At 41.1% G+C, this 15451-nt stretch overlaps 1 long non-coding RNA gene and 1 pseudogene across 1 annotated transcript; one reads left to right on the top strand and one right to left on the bottom strand.

Moving 5' to 3' along the window:
• Window positions 1–1985: 1985 nt before the first annotated feature.
• On the bottom strand, window positions 1986–4538 carry LOC112272874 (DNA-directed RNA polymerase IV subunit 1-like; annotated as a pseudogene).
• Window positions 3912–12784, top strand: LOC149987319 (uncharacterized). The gene is made up of 9 exons (XR_016498605.1): window positions 3912–4495; window positions 4643–4717; window positions 4938–5752; window positions 5896–6555; window positions 6772–8528; window positions 8931–9024; window positions 9318–9340; window positions 9522–9790; window positions 10320–12784. It is a non-coding gene; the product is annotated as an uncharacterized LOC149987319 (long non-coding RNA).
• The last annotated feature ends 2667 nt before the right edge of the window (window positions 12785–15451 follow it).

A 15451-nucleotide genomic window follows, 5' to 3' on the forward strand; every position in this document is an offset into this window, starting at 1 on the left:
AGAATTGTTGGAGGAGGGTGGTGAACTCGAAAATGCTCTGCAGTTTCCGAAGGCCCCCGAATTCCCACCTCTTAAACTCTTGAGGTACCAAGTGTCAAAAATGGGCTTTTTGAAAGTTTGGTCAGGTTCCTATGGTGTTAATTTTTAACATTCCTCTTTGAAATTTTTATTGTAGAATGGCATTACTAAAACTTCATTAGGAATACAATTTTTTCCTAAACCCGACATTCAGTGAAAAAGTTATAGGGTTTTAAATTTCAAATGGGTGTAAGATAAATAACTCGCCTTAAGTATTTGTTGAGTACATCTATTGCATAGTTTTAAACTAGGAGTAGAGGAGTTGAGAACCTTGATGTATTCCACGCACTTCCAGCCTTCTCCTTGAAATATGGGTGGTAAGCAAGCACAGCCCGAACCGCCTCATCGTCTTTTTCAGGTAATCTGGTGCCGAATCCAGTTTCGTGATTACTGCAATTTCAGGACATAAATTCTCTGGTGAGTTCATTCTTGTAAGCAAATTGCTTCGAGTGCGAATTGCGGATTCACGCATTACTGGGAAATAAAATATTGTAACAGAAGTACGTACTTCTTGAACAACATTCGTCGCATGGATTTTACATCATCGTCAATCTCTTTGCGCTCAGGGTCACTAATCCCAAACTGCCAGAGAGTGTGAGTCGTGGTTCCAACTGAGGATTTGTGTGTTGCAACTGCAGGCCGAATCATTCCCGCAGCTTGTATATTTTCTGGCACCAGGACTGTGTCCCATCCATAACCTGCAGAACCACCGGCTGCAGATGATGATGCTCCTTGATTATTCGTGGCCTTTTTTTACCTCTGAAACCAGTTGGCCCCAATCCACATCCTCGTCTGCACAACAAACACTACTAAGTAATAAGTTACTGGGCATGGGCAAGAATTTTAAAAGAAACTCAATGTTGGATACTTTCTGACATGGGCACGAAACTTTCTGACTGGTCTTTTTGAATTTAATATGTGCATGTCAACGTAGTCTAGTAAACCCGGAATAAAAAATTCACATGCCCTCTTAATTGAAGACATAATTTTCACCCGAAGCAGATGTGATTAAGCTACATACCTTCATCTCGATCTTGAGGTTGCTGGGGAGCATCCGGACATTCAGTGTCGAGCTCACTTAGTTTTACATTACGCTCAGGTGGTGTCATTGTGCTGCTCGGACTGTCATCCCATCCTGACGATTGATTGGATCTGTCCCCAATTAGTGCTATTTCCCTCATCTTAATTGCTCGTCCCCCATCCTCCAAGGTCTTTAGAGGAATTTTTGTATGCTTCATTCTCTATCACCTCCGTTTGATGGTAACCTAACCGATCCATCACCTGGGTCACTCCATCCACCACCTTGCTCCCTAGTATCCCCAGATGTAATTTTTTGACACCCCCAGCCACCTTGCTCTCCTTGCTCCCCGTCCTGATCCCAACCTCCACCAATAATTGCTGTGCCATCACCACTCCATCCACCATCTCCGGCTTCTGGAGAATTTCTCCAGGTTACACCATTATTTTGATTTGACGAATTATTCCACATGTCGTCTGTAGTTTTGCTAATAGGATCTGCGTGCTCTGGTGAGAATGCTGCTCCATTGTCCACATCCAGTGGCACAATGCGCAGGCTTGGGAGTGAAGGAGGCGGTGAGAGTGGAATGATTTTATCCGGGATGCAATTCTCGTAAAGGTCCCTCCAGATTTGCATGCACATCCTTCTCGGCTTGTATCCCTTTCCGATGTTTTTGGAAGAAGAAATACATAGAATCAAAATATATATCACGTGATAGAGAAGGCATAGTGACATTGGCCAGGTTTAAATTCTTCTAAGAAATTTATGTTGTTTCTACTATCTCCTTCAGTAAACAAAGGATTATGCAGTGACATCAAAGACAATAGCTTGACAACAAAATAAGCGATTCATGACTATTTGTAGTCTAATTGAAACCAAATCAATTTTAAGTAGAATCATTGAGAACATGATTTTTCCCATCCAAGTAACAAGCCATCAAAGCAGGGATAATTTACCGGAGACAGCTTTATATGTCCTAGCCAGGGTGAGGCTGACTCAAGCGCATCACCACAAGGCCCAGCTAATGTGGTATCTTCCATGTTCCAAGACCTAGAAAGCCCAACGCAAAACAACCTCAGTGCACAATCTGTGCATAGTTCTCAAAGAAGTGAAATAGAACGACATATCACACTAAATTACGTGAATGTACCTAATTTGAGCCCTACGTCACGCATTTGCTTACGAATGCAACATCTCCACTAGTATTGACGATGAAGAAAGTGGTGCCTTAAATACCAATTTCTAACATCTGATCAGAATCTACAGTTGAAAATTGAATCTACATGTATACAAAATTTAGTAGGATGGGTACATATTCTTACTGGATAGCACTGCTTTCAGCTAGTTCTCTTAAAGTGATCTTTGTCAAGAAAGCATGCACTACAAGCACACTCTTTTCCAGACAGAACGGTCTCGTACATCGACACTGTTCAAGTATTATGATCCCACACCGATCAATCTGCTTCAAACCTGTTTTCTCGCGTGCATAAAGTGTTTCCTGGTTCAGAAACGAACAAACTCAATGCACGCTTCGTCGGGAAAAGTTGAACATATCCCAGCGGTAAAACGATTAAAGTCATCTGCAGTAGAAGGAAGGAATGTTTCTCAAGTTTTGAAATAAAAAATATTCATCCAATGCCTTACCTCGGTGGAAAAGTTACATTTCTACCAACCACATACTCCAGAAGTAGTTGATTTCAAACGTAATGAGCTAAAACATTTCTGATGTAGCCAGAGCTAGGTACCTGAAGAAGATCCAGCGGGCCTGGATTGAAAGGACCACTTATTATTGGCGCGTCCAACATAACACCATAAGCAGGTTGAGAGAAGGCAGTTGCCGCCAGGACTTCAACAGGTTCACCAGCTAAACGAGAGAAACGCCACCGTTTCTGGTCGTCCTCTTCCCACACACCACTCGGCCCTCGCACACCTTCGGCTTCTCCATAACAGAATTGAGTGATATTTTTCCCACTTCGACTACGCAGGCTCCCGTCATACGCAACCTGCAGATCGCGCAGAAACAACATCAAGGACTTGAAGAGTGTTCCGGGTTGTGTCACCGTGATGTGCTTCCGGATATTATTGGTGCGATCAGCAACTACGTGGTTGAAGAGCTCAGTGGCTTTCAGTCCATCAAGAAGTGAGCTTTGAACGAGACTTCTGTTCTTCGACCAATCTAGCAACGGATCGTCTGAGATCGAAGGACGACTTACACCTGAAAGTAGAAAGAGGTGCCTTCCCTTATAGAGCTCAGCCCCATGCCTGCAACGTGCTGGAGCAGTTTGCCTCTTGAGCCTTTGCTCCCGGATTTTAGCATCAACAGCAAAGGATTGTTTTTCTTAGCATATTTCATTATCTTTTTTTCAGCATCTATTCTCGCGCTCGGAATATCTCCTGTGCAACCTGCTCCAACACTCCTACGTTCCTGGTGAGACCTTCTGGGCTCATCATGATCTGCTCTGGACCGAGAATGCGCACCGAGTTACACGATTCTTGTATGGACTTCTGAAAGTACTCTTCGAAGATTCTTTGGTGCATTTTTGCTCTGGCTGCTGAACTGTGCGTGACTTGGTAGTCGACCAGTCCGGAGCTAAATCCCTGTGCTTGCAGCCAGGCGTGCAGCAATCCTGTGGCGTTGTTCAAGTAGTCGAGTAGCGCCAGTGGACCGAGTTGGAGACACAGAGCTGATGCATTCCCTCCTTGTCTCTGCGCAGCAGATTTGTGGCTTCGTTCCACTTCGTAATCTCCCCACCTTGGATTAAAGTATTTTCAGCTGGAGAGCCCATGTTTAACTGCGTTGGCAGTGATAGCCCGAATATCTGTTCACCTCTCCAGAGTGGACCCCCATTTGGAGACTTCAATATGGCTGCCTCTAGAGGCTGCTTTGAGGATCACAAGCAGAGCTGATCCATTGTGGCTTTGTCCACAAAAATCTTGCTGGTAGTAAAAAGATGCGCTGCCAACAACGCATCCTGCATACAAACGTATCATCACCAATGATGATAGATGCGTGAATGAGAATAAACAACCATAGTATTCCTTACCACAAGGAATCCATAGTGGTTTACAATGTGCTCGACTGATATCTATGTGATATTAGGCTGATACCCTAAAATACCAGGGTTTAGGGTTTAGGGTTTAGGGGTCATTCCTGATCGGACTGGAATTTTTGTATGCTAATGCTAGTTGTATTTGGCAGAATTGTGTAATTGATAGATTTTCATGATCATATATTTATATCTCGAGGCCTCTTCATCGGCTTAATGGTGTCTGTCTATTGAGTGAAAGATTGCTTTACCTTTACTGTTGTCCACATATTAGCAGAGACCTGAGCTACAACAATTTCACACCTGGACAGTTTTCCAAGTGGTCGAATGATCTCAAAAATTTGCAGACATTGTAAGTCGGACCACTTAAACACGTTGATAAGAGTTTCAAGCATTGGGGTATACTGGGTCAGTTGTTCATCAGTATTGCTCAATTATTTGATGAGTTGTGATACTAATAACTGATCCTAACTGTTTTATCATCTTAATATATTTGCAGAATGTTACGAGGAGTTCCTTTCACTAATGCTCTTCCTAACTCTATTCTGGTTGGCTTCCAAAGCTGTCAGGCATCGTAAGATATATACACCTACTCCGTGCTCATAATCAAGTAAATAAGTGCCTGGAACGTAAATAACTAACAGACTTGCAAATTAGCTTTTACTATGTTCATTTAGTTGTTAATATGATGTAATGAGGTCCATCATCAAGGCTGGCTCACATAACAACACGGTATGCAGTTTACAGCTTTATCAATACCGAAACAAGACTTTGGAACGTGCATTGTTGTGCAGATGGTGCTGCTGTGGCAGCTGAGGTATCACCAACCTCAGGTTCTATCCTAAGTTGGTACCAAACCCCGTAATCTAGAACCTAACACCACAGGTAACTCCCAAGCTTGATATGAATAAAAAACAATGATAAATTGATGTATGCGTAGATCTGGCCCCGGGTATGCAATAATTCTGCTGGTATCAATCAAAAGATAAGTCCTGGTCCACTACACGGCCACAGTTCCAACGCCAGAGTGCAGTTCATTTACTCAAAATGAACCATCATTAAGACTTCCTATGTTCTCGCAGGTGTACGAGATGTCTGTCCTAGTGATGAAGCTTTTTGACTAAACCCTAAACCCTAAAGTTCTTTGATGAATATCTTTTCAGATTGCTAGCTCTTGTCCGGCATGAGTTCGGCCACTTTTGTGATCATGCTCGTGAGGTTCGTCTCAATTTTTTTCCCTTATGGTCTTGCCTCCAGATTTCTAGCTCAATCTGTTTGTAAGTCCTTGAACAAAATGTAAGGGATGTAAGTCTTTGAACAAAACTAACCAGGATTCAAAGAAATCTGCTGGTTCTTCATTCCGGAAGGGTATAGGGTTTAGGGTTTGCTCATTGTTCAGAGTCTGTAGTAGCCATCTAAGCCAGTACATTGCCAAGATGCCCCAATAGCGTTGGAAAAGCAATGAAGCAGAGAAGATTATCCTCACTTTATCCCAATCAAGCAAGGCAAATGTGATCCCGAAAACGGCCCCGCTACCTATCGATGGGGATCATAATCCACAGTTGCTCTGTCACGTCTGCAAGAAAAAGTCAGCAACAGTAATTTGAAGGTAGTCCTCAGCTAATTCTTCGAAATGCCAGCTATTTTGTTAATAGTTTAGGATCATTTTGCATTTTTGGTTAGCTAATAGGCTCATCACGATCTTCAATTTCCCATCCGTAATCCAGAATAATATTTATTGATCACGTGCAGGGTTGCAGGTATACATTCTGCTCTGGGTGCATCCAAAGCTTACGGCTTTGTCCAATCTGCAAGAAGGAGATTACTGGATGTGAAACAATTAAGCCGAAGTTAGTGGTGAACCCGTGCTCTTTTCTCTGGGAGGTGCCGATGATGCAGCGTTGGATCCACTAATTGGAAAAGCAAGCAAAACCTCTAAAAGCAAGGGAGTATCTCAAGATTCGAATAAGTCCTCATACGAGAATTGTGCTGTTGAGTATTTGGATGACAGTGGTGATGAAGGGCAAGGATTACAACACTGGTGCAGCTAAGATCATTTATGAAAAGAGGGCTGTGTTCAATAGTAGCAGACCCTCTCTGGAAGCAATCATTCGAGGACAAGGACCAGGGTGCTGGAGGAATCAGACCCACAAATTGAAGCCATGGATAAGGAGGTCGTGAAGAGCAAGAAGGAGCTTGAAAAGGAGCCTGCAGCAACAGTGACGAAGACCAAACTAGCCCGTTTAAACAATTTAAACCACTATCGACTAGGATATGAATGAGTTACTTGGCTTTGCAGATCCCCTGCAGTAGTTGGAGAAAAGAGGTTTGAAGGAGGAGTTGGTATCTGCTGCAGCTGGAAAGAATGGTCCCGGATGCCTTGCCGGAGCATCGAAGGAGAGCGTTTCCATCGTAAGCGGAACAAAGTCCCGGCAAAGATCTATCCCTCTGAGCTTTAGAAAGCAGTAGCTCCGTAAGGGCAGTGGTGGTGAACATGAAGTAGAGATATTTGGTAGAGGAGGTTTTGTCTCGTTTTGTTTTCTTCTACTAGTACGTTTGCATGCATGCGCACTGCGTGAATACTTTTTTTTCAAATTTAAAAACGTTTTATTCTGGACTGCAATCCAGTTCCAAGGTCAACGGAAAGACAAATACGAACTTGGAGACGTCGGTGGTGATCCCATCGTACTTGAAGTCCAACTTGCAGTTGCTGTTGAGCGCAGTGGCATTGTAGAGGAAGTCCGTGTCGATGGTGGAGCCCATGGCGTTCGCGACCAAGCCCTTGACCTGGACGCTGTTCATGCAGCTTCGAAGCAAGGTTTGCAACTAAACAGAATAGTGGACTGACATGAATGAGGACCTCTGCTCAATTACATTGATCAAGGAAAAAAAACGTTGGTTCATTGTAATTTCTTACATTAACTTGGTGATTTTGTTGCGCATGATTGCTGAAGTTGGTCTTTAGACGAATGATCACGTGGTTTTACACTAGCTGCCAGATCCCTCTGCGCATGTGAGACTGAGTAATATGAGATCTGCTACTAACTTGAACATTTGATCATGTCTGATGTGGTGGGGTTGTTGGTTGAGTTCAAGGTTCGCTCGAGGTGTGTGTATAGATTGCATTCCAATTGCAGATTGCATCACCACTTTCGTTGTTGGAGTTATTTGGTCTGAGAATGAGATTGTGTGCAATTTTGTTGAGTTTGCTTTCGTGTTCATAGGATGTTGTTATTTTCGGGCCGATGTCTACGTACGTAATCTTCATTTGAATGTAGAGCTCCAGTTTGACAACGCTAATTTTGTGAAATGAAGTTTACCACACAGCTGAAATACTTCTCCTGACCACATTTGTACAGTCCTTGAAGTGAAATAATCAGGAAAGAGTTTGAAGGATTGCTATTAAAGCCATGCATGGCAACCAGCAGTCTGATGGCAGATTATCGGAATTCGAGATAACATATGACCCTCAGATATGTTAATATCGATCGGTCCCCTACTAAGTATGTTATCTAGATTATCTGAGGGTCATATGTTATCTCGAATTCCGATAATCTGCCATCAGGTGCCGTGTTAATATCGATCGGTCCCCTACTAAGTATGTTAATATGAACCTTATATTCGATAAAATGGCAGAATCCAATTGCCAAAATTATGACTCTCAGGGAACTAAAAGCTTTGAAATCTAGTACAGCTTTGGATTTCAGGTTTTCGGCGGGCGCCCAAAACTATGCCAAAATCACTGGATTCTGCCATTTTATCGAATACGAGGTTTATGGAAAATCCGCCGTCTCCGCTGAAAGCTTTTGCGCGGAATTTAAGGCAGTCTACCACACGCTTTTTCCAACATCGAGATTGGAAGAAACTCTAGTAACTGCATCAACAAAGTAACTGCAAGTACATGCAGCAAAGCAAAGCAACTACGAAGTTGGGGTATGGGACGGGTGACGTTGCATGAATCAGCAAGCAAGAACCATTCAAAAAATCATTGTACAAGTGTTACATGAGCTTCAATTTAGTAACAAATGCTAAGAAACTGTCCAACAGCCTCTTTTATTGATTCTAATCCTGCACTATGTGTAGGTAGAGGGCTCCCACTCTGAGTCCTCTGAGCAACCCTCTTCCAAAACAACTAACGGATTCCTGGTCCTCATCAGATTCGAACTCCTAGTCATCACGCTCTCGGTGTCTTTGCACAACATCCTGTATATGTTGAAGCGCACAATCACTCAGCTGATATATAGACGTGCCGCCCTTCTGCTTATGACGAGCCAATGTTGCTGTGGTGAACTTGCTAGCACGGACCAGATGCGAGAATACTTGAGCGGGCCCTGCATTGATAAATGAATATTTGTCTTAGTTCTGTCCAATGTTGCAAGTGCTTGGTGAGGTTTTTTTGGTTTTTTGTTTTTCCTTCTTTCCTGACTCAGTTCCGTGTGCATATTCAGAGTTCTTTCCTGGGATCTTTTGTTTATGGTGCTTCATGGTTCTGTAGCTGGCGGCTCTTCGTTTTTCACAATGCCTATTATTCTGTGTTTGTTGGTTTCTTGTTTATTAACCAATTGGCGTGTAACATGTAATGTGTAAGCTTTTATTATCTTTTGGCTTTATTTTGTGCTGTTATTTGCCTTTATCGCGTCAGTTCAAGGTTTCATTTTTCATTTCCTTGTGTTGAATCATCTGTTTACTTTGATGTTATTTGTGCTAACTTAGATCTTATTCACTTGTTTAGGATTTAGCATCAGTTTTGTATAGTGCTGCAAATTAACTTGTGTATTGGTGTTCAGGGGGACTTTTGTTGCAGCAGTTTTCGTTTTTGACACCATTCCTACTCTTACTTCTATACCAGTGTTCATTTCTGATTTTACAATGTCTTCTACGGTAAGGTTCTCCGATGTTTGTGCATGTTGTGATTCTTCCAGTGATTAGATCGATCTGCCTTGACCGATTTGAGGTAATTGTGATTTGCTTAATTTTGTTCCCTGCCACTGCTTTTTGATTCGTATAAGTTTGTTATTTAGCACACTGTCATTGAGAACCGCAAGTCTCATGGTTGTATTCTAATAATTTAAGATTCCAATCTAATCAAAATTCTGCGCTTAATTCATGCTTGAAATTGTTCTTCATTGAAACTTATGTTTCTGTTGTGTATATCGTATGTTGAGATGATTAAGGTCATTTGGCAACCAAGAGCAAGGTATATGTGCATTTATGACTACTCCTCTTAATGTCTTTTGTACATTCGTTTCATGGTAATTAGTGAGATTATTTTCCTGTAGAGACATGGAATGAATATGTATTCACTAATCACACATTTATTGTTCACGTGTTCATACACTGTTCATAATTATAACCAATCTTTTTGCTGTGATTTGCAGGTTTGCTTCTGGATGAAGAACATCATAAATACATTTTGTAGTGCCAGAAATTGCAAGAGCCTAAATATGTAGGAGAAATCTGGCTGCTCGTTAATTGATGAGGATTTGTCAGTGATCAATAGGTCACCGTCAACTCCCGATCTGTTTGATCTTGACATAAGTCGCGATCTCGAAGAGAACTTGTCGGTTTTCAAGGAGTCTAGGCACTTGCTGCTACGAAGAACAAATACGCGAATGCTCCCTAGCAGTCATCATCGTCCAAGGATCCCGTGAGTTATCTCAAAATTTCTGGAAACTTCATGGGTCATGATTCACAAACATGCTGGACTTGTAGAGGCACACCTTTGTCTATGTAGGAAAGAAGGGATTCAACAGGAGTCCTCTATCTATAAAAACTCATGTTACATGTTATGCTTCTTACTAGTGAAGTAACAATAACCTCATATTCGATAAAATGGCAAAATCCAATTGCCAAAATCATGACTCTTAGGGAATTAAAAGCCTTAAAATCAAATACAGCTTTAGATTTCAGGTTTTCAACTGGTGCCCAAAACTGTGCCAAAATCACTGGATTCAGCCATTTTATCGAATACGAGGTTCAATCTTCTGCAGGCTTCAATCGCCTGGATATGTAATTGCATGTATGCGTTGATCGATCAGTGGAAATTATATCTCCAGTATCGTCTTACAACCAGGTGTACGATAGTTATCGTATTCAAAGAGTTGCTCTGAGAAACCAGGCTGCTTACAACGGAGACCTCACCAAAGAATGTTCACATTTGATTGTGCTTTTGCTAGAAGGCCGGAAGTACCAGGTAGCGAAAGATATGGGGTTGATGGTCGTGTCTCAAAACTGGTTCTGGGAGTCCATCAAACTTAAGATGCGTCTCGATGAGGTGTTATTTCCCGTGCTCTCACCAACTATACAAGACAAACGAACTTTTGACATCCACGATGATCAACAATCACCCAGCAATGAACAAATATCTACAGCAACGACTGAGTAACTACCCAAGAATGATGCTTACATTGAGGATCTACGCAAGCAGAACGATAATATTAAAGACCAGGAAATTGAAGAGAAGGAGAGGGAGTAGAAAAGAAAGGGTAGAGAATTGGCTGAGCTCAGGAAGAAGACAATGAGGTTGAATTCTGAGAACGAGGTGCAAATTTCCAAGGATTTGGAGCGAGAGCGTATAGCTCTGGAGCTGCAAGAGCAGAGGAATGCAGATGCAAAGCGTGAACAACGTTTGAAGGAGCAAGAATGGAAAAAAAAAGGTTGCGGCAGACTGATACAGAGGCTGAATTGGCGACAGTAACCGAAACTTTGGGTGAGATCATGGAAGGAGGTGAGTATATATAGTTCCTTGTCAGACTTTTCAAACACGGAATCAGGTAATTGTGTACCAGCTCTAGGAAAAGAGCGCGATGGGTTGCCAGAAGACCTGGAGAAGCTGATACACAAACTGGGTGCTGTTGAGGTAGAGCTCAAGTCAACATTGATAGAAAAAAACAAATTTAAAGTAGAGAATCAATGCAATTTGTATCCCTCAGTCAAAGTCCAAGTCCGACACATGTCATGTTGACCTTTACCATGGAAATTACATATTGTATGCATTAAACATATTATCCCCGGAAATTGGTATCGGAATGCTCATAGTATACGTTTCACTTGATATCCTGCTGCCTAATATGCAAATCTTTGAGTATAATTGTGTACTGTTTTAGTCATGTTCCTAATGCATCTGAATTACTTTGTGTATATCACTGCAAAATTCAACAGGTACGGCATGGTTAGCATTTTGTAACCAACCTTATCCTTTAGATGTTGTCATGTGTCTCTCCTCAGTGGTCCCTTAGTAATATTTTATCGTGATTTTTACTTTGTTATATTGAATGTCTTGCCCGAATCAGAATTTAGTACCATTCGTTGGTATTGCATGTGGGAAAGCTTCAGAGTTGTCAAGTTGCTAGCGATGAAGTTGATAATGAAGCTACTATAGCATCAACTTTGTTCGGGGGAGTTAACTTAGACCCCCCTGTGTGGACACCCGAGGTGGTGCGGGATATTGCCGGGGAGTCGTTGGAAGGTGTCACTGAGCAGTCTTCAAATTTGGAGGTTTTGCAAGATGTCGAAGCTACGTCACTCTTCCTCTTCAAGAGATGACTTGAAAGAGCCTGTGTGGACTCCCGAGGTGGCGAGGGGTACCGATGACGAGCCGGTTTTGGTGAATATCCAGTCAATTCAACATTTTGATGTTCTGCAAGAGGAGCACAATAGCTCTCCAATGAGGTGTGGCTCTGGTGGACCTTATACTTGCAAATTGAGAAAGTGTGCACCCCAACAAGAAGGGTGGATCTTGAAGATTTGTTCAAGACACAACGGAAAGGGGGGAAATTTCAGTATTCCTCAAAGGAGAGAGGTGTGCAAACTTGCTAACAAATTTAGGCACATCCACAGAGTAGTACCATGGAACCATATCCGACAACAATCAAGTATCCTTGGAGGTTTCACAGGAAAACAGCTGCAAGGGTTGTTCAAAGATTTGCAGATAAGGCAGCTGGTAAAGGGCGGCGGGTAATAAGTTCTTGAGACGGCTTCTTCTAAAGGTGGGCCTCTGTTGCATTAATTGCAACTACAACATCCAAGTTGCAAATGCTCAATTTAAATCCTATTCTCCTTAATTCTGACTTAATTGCTAGTGCAATTTCATTCCCCAAGCTGCATAGCATTGCACTTCATATGGATGCAAGACAAATTCTACCTTGCACTACATGGGAGCTGGGTTGCAGGTTTTTCAGAGACCAAATTCGAGCTTAGGTGTGCAGGAGAGTTTTGTGCATCCTGTTTGTACACTGCACTTCTCCATTGTTCTGCAATTGTGAGGGATAATTCTCGCTAGTGGTGGCACCTGATACATAAAAGGCATCCATAAAAATGTAATAATGGATGGTTGAGGTTGTAAATTACTCAGCAATGGCCATAGTCCAAGCATCTTATGATAGTTGGCGATAGGTTTTGTGTACTCCAAAGCATGAAGGCCTAGTATACCATGGTATTAAGTGAAGATGGAAACAAATCATACAAGCCATAAGCCAAATAGATAGTATTTCAAGCAGGCAAAGACTATGCTAGAACAACATTACCAACTAAGCTTGAGGATGAGACTATGCTTTGATTAGCATTGCTAACTAAGCTTGATATTTGTGTCATGAATCGTATAACCCAGAGAATAGGCAACAATACTTCTTCAAACACCATTGACAATATTTGATTAATGTTTCTCCATATGACCAACAATTTTTGATTGAATTGCATGCATTCCTTGAAATAGTAATTCTCTAAATACTTGTAGTAAAATATCTAAATTTATGTACTATTAATGTCCATTATGTTTCCAACTTTATTTTGCATGTTTTTTTAGTGAAACCATTGCTCCTTTTGGAGCTCCTAAATTCTTTGTCACTATCAAGAAATCAGGGCTAAAATGGAGGGAGAAAATTTAATACAACCAGGATGGGAATGATCATTTATAAATTTGTGGGGCATTTTCTTTGCACTATGGAAATTATTTGGATTTAGTTCTTAGTTTAGGATTGTAGACCTTGTTTGTACCATGAACCTTGTATTTGGTAAATAATAGAATCTAGTGAATTTGCACCTTCAGATCATGGTGCTTGTGATAATTTGCAGTCAGAATTTCATCCATGCAGATGTAGGACAAGACAAAGTGGGCAACTTTGAAGTTGGGATGATGCAAGACGAAGACATTGGAATGTTAACCTCGTGAATATGGAGAAGCGCTTATCAAGTGCCAGTAGAATTTGTCATACTGATGTAATTGTGACATCAGCATCAATCTAAGAAGCTCAGTGTAGTCTATATCACACTCAATTTATTTTGATGTTCATCCAAATATGGACTCTTGTCAGTTTTAAATGTGCTGTGGTATTTCAAGACATAAAGAAATTGCATACTGTAGTGAAAGGAGTTTATGTGTACTATGTAATGTTGGTATATGTATGCATCAATTTGGATACCATATTAAAATACCTAATATAATCTATCTAATGTCAAAAATAGATACAAATGGTGATACAAATGGAGAAGAACTAATACATGAGAAATTTCCATGTCATTTTAATTACAAATTTATCAAATTGTACATCAAAATACATCTTTATTGTGAAATGAACACAATTGGAGAACATCGTAAACATGAAGTCATTATGAAAGGGTTTAGGATTCCACCCATTAGTCAATGAATCAAAAGTCTTGGGGCAATTGTATTACAATATCAATTTCCTAACTCAACCTTCATATCTAAATGAGCCATAATAAGCTCCAAGAATTCCATATGCCCCTCCATCTCCATTCAATACATTCAAAAAATCATTCACTTGCACATTATCAATTCAAAGTCTAAGCAACAAAATTTGTCGACTCTTTCTTAAGATGAGGTCTTGAACATATGAGTCAACTTGCATCCACCAGATATGATTTTAGAAATTCATCAAGACTGCACATATCCTACAAAATTGTTGAATCATCCCATACAATAAATTGTAGAATCTAGTTGCCAAAATTATAGCTCTTAGGGCATTGAAAGCTTAAAAATCTATTATAGCTTTACAATACAGGTTTTCAGTGAGCACCGAAACTTGTACCATTATCATTGCATTGTGCCATTCTATTGAATATGATGATTCATGGAAAACAACAACATAGTTCACAAGAGTGTGAGGGCCAACATTCAGTTTAGGGCATACTACTCTTTTAGGTCGAGTTTTTCAATTTAGATCAACTCCATGAAATGTAGATGTGACTTCAGTAAGAAGTCCATTCCAACCCCAACAAAACTTTGAGGAGTCCGTTTGAGATTCATCCATAAAGTCTTGCTACTGCTTCGTATATTGTCCCACTTTATTCGAGGTTGCTCTTCCCTGCCCAACCGCATCAATTAATAAAGCAATCGGCTAGAAGTCTACAATATAGGATTAAACAAAGGTCTTATCCATTATCTTTTGATGACAATTGGACCTTATTATTGTCTGTTGATAATGAGAAGATGAAATTAGATCTTATTCATTGATACCTTGAAAGAAACTCAAGGTACGATGTCGTGTTGTAACACGAGTATACCGTGAAAATATAAAGGAAAGGGACTTTTATTAATGTTCAATTACCTCGAATATTGGGAGCGACGACCAATTCCAGTGCAAATACTGAGAGACCAGGTTCAGTCACCCCGTTACAATCAGCCTGGGCATACTGAAATGCTCCATTCAATTCTAATAACGGGAGTCAACAGGAAGGGAAAGGACCAATTCAACGACGCATGAGTCTGGTTCGAAGAGCCAATTGGATCCAATTTCAAGACATCAAATCCAAGTCTTACTACAGGCCTCTTAGAAAATCTGACGCCAAGGACCAATTTGACCCAATTATGGGAACATCCAGGTCTTACTACGGGCTTCTTAGCCAATATGAGACCTGAATTGGTCGGGCGACTCAATGTGGTCCCAATTGCGAGGCTCCGATTCTGTTTCAGGCTGTTCCATCCTTTGTGCCATTCCGAGAACGTCCTTTCGGTAAAAATATCACTGAAAGGTAAAAACGGAGGAGAAAGCTCTAACGGCAGGAGCCAATTTCGGATCCAAGACGGAACATTGAAGAAATTCAGAGACTAGGGTTTGAGAGAGGAGAGAATTAAGGATTAAAGGGGAGGATAGGTTAAGAAATGAGAGGAAAGAATAGGTTTTTTAGAAGGGTCAGAGAACTAGCTTCATGCTTTGGGGCAGAGAAAAAAGAGAGAGAATTGGATTTTTTTTCTTCATAGGGTTTTGAGAAGACTGACGCAATTGTTCCTGAAGTCAGTGTTGTACTGGTGAATCGGGATTTTAATGAAGTAGGTGTGATTACTCTTGAC

The sequence above is a fragment of the Physcomitrium patens genome, chromosome 19, assembly GCF_059467195.1.
Source record: "Physcomitrium patens ecotype Gransden chromosome 19, ASM5946719v1, whole genome shotgun sequence".
NCBI lineage: Eukaryota > Viridiplantae > Streptophyta > Bryopsida > Funariales > Funariaceae > Physcomitrium > Physcomitrium patens.